The sequence below is a fragment of the Cephus cinctus genome, unplaced genomic scaffold (assembly GCF_000341935.2).
Source record: "Cephus cinctus unplaced genomic scaffold, Ccin1 Ccin1_scaffold0597, whole genome shotgun sequence".
Lineage (NCBI taxonomy): Eukaryota > Metazoa > Arthropoda > Insecta > Hymenoptera > Cephidae > Cephus > Cephus cinctus.
In genome coordinates, this window is record NW_014333243.1 from 1,136,665 (window position 1) to 1,142,664 (window position 6,000).

At 41.6% G+C, this 6,000-nt stretch overlaps 1 protein-coding gene across 10 annotated transcripts in view; it reads left to right on the forward strand.

The window, feature by feature from the left end:
* LOC107269064 (neurexin-1) overlaps positions 1–6,000 on the forward strand; it is a 192,801-nt gene that overhangs the window by 91,416 nt on the left and 95,385 nt on the right. The window lies entirely within an intron of this gene.

Consider the following 6,000-nt stretch of genomic DNA (forward strand, 5'->3'; position numbering starts at 1 on the left):
TACAATATTATAACTTACTGTAGTCAAAGTACTTATACTGTAATTTAACGTGCATTTTACACTGGCGTGCATTCTGGCCTCTTGCAGACGACTAATTACTTTTTACACGGACGGAATTGTTTTTCTAATTAAAATATGACCCCTATCGTATCTACTCGGAGATAGGTGATCATGAGCAAAAGAAGCCTATGCCCCTATAGTTAAAATATGAGATTCAATCTTGCAGCAATTTCGTATGCACGCAAGCCTATCAGTACTTCGTACTTACCATGGTCCTTTAAAGGGAACATTTTCATCTCATTCGCCTTGGTTAGGTACGTTAGATAAGTTTCTCTTCCTTTACTCGTGCTCTCTTAAATTTTCCCAGCATTCGTCTATATTTATACGTGCTAACGTATATACCTATATAGTGCTCGGCCTTCTCGACGAGTGGCCTGATATAGCGTTCGACCTCATTAGAATTCTTAACGAACCCCCATGCAGATTTACCATCCCTACGAACTCTCGAACTCTCACCCTCCCAACCCGTAATACTCAAGTACCACCAGAATGGACGACATTTATATAGCACGTAGGTATATACCTACGTTCATCAATTTACGGATGAGAATTTCTGAGGGCATCTTGATCGAGTAACACTCATTACCATATGTTGTCGGCTGTCCGGCACCTACATGATTGTCTATATGATTACGCAATGTACACGTGGTACGTACACGTATGTATACATCATATGGCAAAGATATAGGGGATCTGATATTGCTCAGGTGTTTCCTTGGACCCGTTTACGTTTTCGCGCGATAAATACGAATATAGATATATGGTAGGTGTTACCGAAAGAGCTGGCTGCCTTTGCTGAAAAGAAATAAAGGGCCGCTCGTAGATTCGCAAGATGAAAGTTTTATTTGAATTTTTTAAATTGCCTACATCATTCTGCCCGGGAAATCCTTGGAAAAGCCAAGGATTCGCCTTGTTGGACGTGATTTTTATACCGTTCCCATTAAATAAGGGACTGCAGAGATTCGAAGTCGTTGCCGTCCTACGGATCCTATATACGAGTTTTATACGACTTGTCGAATTGATCTTTCTTATATGGCTAAGCTCGCATAGGAAATCTGGGCTATTCTGCTACGATTCCTTTCTCTGTATTAAGGTAGTTTTTTTCGTAAGTACAGCGAATAGCAAGAAACTATTACTCAGTCAATCCATTAGCTATTTTATATAAGCTGGTAAAGTGTACTAGGATTTCCATAGATATTTCGAAAATTCTTAAGTACTAGAAATTTTGGAAGAAGAAAATGTAAAAAACAGTTAATCGTCCAAAAGTCGGATTTGTTAAAAGCATCTTAATCGTTAAATTTCTACACGTACGAAAAGCAAATAAAATTGACAAACGGCCAAGGGGGCTGGTATTGTCTGTGCAATTTCGTTAGTGCTTCGCAGTACAAATGTAACGCTAGTGCAACGTCATTATTTGCACTTTGCTGTGATGACGTTCTCCCCTCGCGCGACTGATACGATTCGATAAAGCCTGGTACACACTAATGGATCATATCGATTCACACATTATAATTGTATACCCCACTGTCAGATCGAAGTTAACCTATGCTATCTGGCAGCTATAGGTAGTATATTTACTAGCTGGTATAATGGGATATAGATTAATGATATAGTATATATTATATGTACAGGTACTTATATACATGTACAGTACAGTTACTCAGTAAAATGACTTAATTTGGATCATTTCTGAAATGACTGAAATTTCCGTGTATACTATAAAAATTCGGTGTAAAGCTTTTGTTAAAACTTGTATTCCCTCTTTGTGGCGTACTTAAAAAAAGAAAGTTCGTAGATTGGCTTAAAATGTTGGTTAAAAATCAAGTACAACCCCTGGAGGATAATTATCTGTCAAATACGACCGTTAACAACTTGAGTAAATTTTGTTACTAAACAATGTTTCTCACAATACGGAATTACGTTGCGCAAAAAAGAAATGACTCGTTGCGTGATTACTTGTCGGTTTTTCTGTACTTGCCTCCTGATTACATTTAAAACTTATAAGGATGAATATAGATATATTATACGGAAAGTATAGACATAAATAACGTCATGAGTAACGTTTCGCGAAAATGGGCAAAATTAATCATAGTTGTTTGAAAGAACTGTGAATTTTCATCCCCTCGTAAACGGAAATCGTCCGCAGGCCGAGGTAAGTTTTAATTACAGATGTTACAATTTAAATGTTCAATTAGCACAGGGAACAGCGTGATCCTAGTGTTGCAAAGGAGTCGAAGCTACCCGTTGAGAATAACTTACATCTCCAGGGGTTATACAAGTCCATCGTTCTAGCGAGCGGTTTCCGCCTAAGATTTCAGGCACGAAAAGATAGTCCCATCGGGCGATCCAAGATAATAACAAAGATACGAACGTTCGTTTCCTCCCATTTGCTTTTCTGTATCTCTCTATGCGGAGCTGCTATAAATAAATTCTTTTGCCAGAGACTGTCTTAAGCACGATTGAATTCCAAAGGACGCGGTATACAGTCCATCAAGAAATTTCAACAGTTTAGAAACAAATGTCTCGCCATCGTAGTCGATGCACGGGGAAGGCACGTAGGAAAGTTTTCTTCGAAGTTTGACAGTTTCGATCCAACCGATCGTTCAGCGTATGCGTACAGACATGCCTAAGGCTCTGCCGAAGTTAAGGTGGAACAAGAAACTACGCAAACGACCATCTCGACCGAACGAGCGAAACTGGAACGAATGAGCGAGGGAGCGAGTGCTTTCCAGCAACCCGAACTTCTTGACGGACAAGCGAACGAACATTATCCAGCCACGTACTAGCCAAGCCGCGAGATCCAATCTACATATTTTATAAGCAAATTGCCGGATAATACAGGTCAGAGTTCCGTAGCTCTCGCGTTACTATGACGCGGGGGACGTCGCGACGATTGGGCGGCTCTCTCCAGCAGCAGGCCTGCGGATATGGAGATATCGAATGCAGTCACGGTAATACCGCTTCGCTATCCTCCTCCCGGCTCTACCAGGTCAGCGACTTTGCGGATTACCAGCAGATTACTATAAGACCGATTATTCGAATGGAGATTTGAGATTTCTAGAAACACGTAGTCATGCGGTTATCCCCATAGATTTTATTATGGTAATAGGCTGTGTCGCGCGATTCGTAACGATGGCTTAGTCGCTGCTTAAAAGCTTCAGCTGAATATCCGTGGATCCGAGGGGATTGTCAGATCTTGATATATTTTAATAGCTATACTTTTTCTCATGGCGACATCTGACAGAAATGATTAACTGTCCTGCGCGTCATTGACGTAAATAATCGCGGGATTTTCACAATTTAATGGTTACGTTAACGGTACCCAGCTCGTAACATTCGTTAGGTTTCTTGTTCCCAAATAATGAAGAGGGTCTTTGTCTGGCCCTGCGTAGGCAACAACCGTCCAATTTCAAAAGAAACCCACGACTCGTTCGGTTAACGTTAACGTCCCTCAGGTTATTTGGCCGATCGGAAACGAGCGGATCAGTTTTACAGCTGTGCCGATGACCCTTTAAGGGCCGTAAGTGTGGGATAATGGCGACCTACGTCCAGTGAGGATAGCGAACGCGTGGGATCCCTCGCGGGCAGACCTGAAGGAAGGTAGATTGCTGTGAGAGTGGAACGTAGATGGGAAAGGGAGCAGGAGAGAGGAGGGAGGAAAGAGAGGCATTCAAGAAAAGGACAGTCCGTGTGCAAGAATACAAGAATTTTGAAGAATTTTGTTGAATAAGAAATTTATTTGACTTTATACATTTTTTTTTATTGCAGACAAATTTTTTGAAAATTTTATCCTCGCCGATTAGAGTGTACATGAGGATTTGGCTTTATGTATAACTACATTCGTTACACCTATAGTTGTACAGTATTTGTCGTATAAGCAAACTGGAGCGGCTATTTCTACCAGACCTCGAGCATTGAAATGATACTGAACATTTCGAGTGCGCTACTGCTATCCGCAGGCTTCCGCGATTGGGTAAATGGCGAACCGCACGTTTCCGGCAACACTTCGTAACGGCGACGTCACCTCGATTTCCCTTATTTGCGTTTATCCAATTTCCAGTAATCGTAGCTGAACGTTTCGACGCGTTTGGAAACTGTCGCTCGTTAACGCGATCCAATGCATGAGTATTAATTGTGCCCGTCAAGCGATATCGCGTTTCATACACATATTGGACGTACACTCTAATTCAAAAATGAGTATACCTCCGGTAGATCTATAATAATTGATCGACCAAAGACAAATCTCTAAAGAGATAACCTTATCGTGGAAGATCGTCTGATCGATAATTATTAGAGTATCAAATACATCCTGTATATGTATATAGATATCCGACAAGCGATAGCTGCAATTCAAATCTGTCCATGGCAGTCCAGTTTAAAGCTTTAGATTTTGTTCGCCGAGCGTCGCCATGATTGATGGACCAAAAGCGAGAGGAATGGTCGACCAATCGGACGTGACCTTAGCAGGTTACGTTATCATGAAATTGACGGAGAGATAACCCCCAAGCGCGAACCTAACTAGTACTATATACATATATTATACATATATATATTGCTTGATATAGCATATAGCGATTCTGGGTATATTTCCATGCGAAAAATTCGCGATTTCATCTGCACTTGAAAACGAGTGCACGACAACTCTCTGAGCAGATGGTTTTTTGGAAATCTATTTTCGTATATTTTTCCGAGGGTATATCAGATTTTTTTTATTTTCAACACCAAACTTCACTTCAACAGTAAAAGCTTTAAGCGATTACGTAAAGCTCCCTTTGCGATCTTTGCAACGAGCTTCACTGATTTTTTGATTGCATGTATTATACTATAGGTACACGTATCTCTTTACGCTCGATGTACTCATCGATCTACCTTCACACATTTTACATGTCGTTGAAAATCGCGCGAGTGGAAAATTAATATTTTTATACGAGAGACACGTCGAAGCAGAGACAATCTATCTATAAGTTATAAGCATAAAAGTGCAATGAAAAAAGTGACGAGTGACTTAATGTCAAATATAATCTATATAGTTATACACGTACATTGTTACGCATGGTGAGTTACAGTAGCACGCAACAACCTATACAGTGCACAATGCTTGACGTTCGACCTTTTATTTTATATCCAGCATCTGCGTGACGCTGCACCGCATTATAACCTCGGGCGCAACAAATAAATGAATAAGTAAAGGAAAAGCCAGCAGGAAAAGCTCTTCCATAAATCTTCCATAAGCCGAGAAAGAAGAAATCTACGGATTTTTTTTTCTTCCCCGAGCAAAAGGCTTGCTTAATATAACGCTAAGCGATTCGCTATCTGGTAGCCATGTTCGTTAAGGCCGACCGAGTTTTGCTCTCTTCTTTTTCCCCTACGCTTCCTTCACAGCAGATTCACTCAGGCGCACACAAACCTATCTCACACACGCGATCATTCCGAACTGTAAATACGAAGACTATTGTATGCAAGTGCATTCCACATATCCAGTATACTATATGTAATATATATATATATTGTGACGTTAAAATTCACGTCGCAAGGTCCCGAGTAAAGAACTAGCGTGTTTTAAATACGGGACGCAATACCGTCCCTCGGGAGAGTCGCGAAAGGTACCGGCCAAGAGCTCCAGGGTCCGAGATTGTATTAGAATTACCTAAGATTAATTATTTTGTTATGTACCACTATTTCATGCGTTACGTATCCGACCACCACCACCACCATCAACGTTTCGCCGAGGGAGAAGAGAGCAGCCACGCCTAGACAGACCATCAGTCGCAGCCTCGCTCGAAGGAAGTAGCCACCAGTCCCGCGAGGGAGCGTGGAGACGCCCTACGTCACCAGGCGCCTCCACCCCGCAGCTGATGGCCCCCGAATCAGATGGGAAGCCAAGACAGCGTTAGACGTCGCACTGGATCATACCGATCTCGCCTTATCGCCGGTACGGAC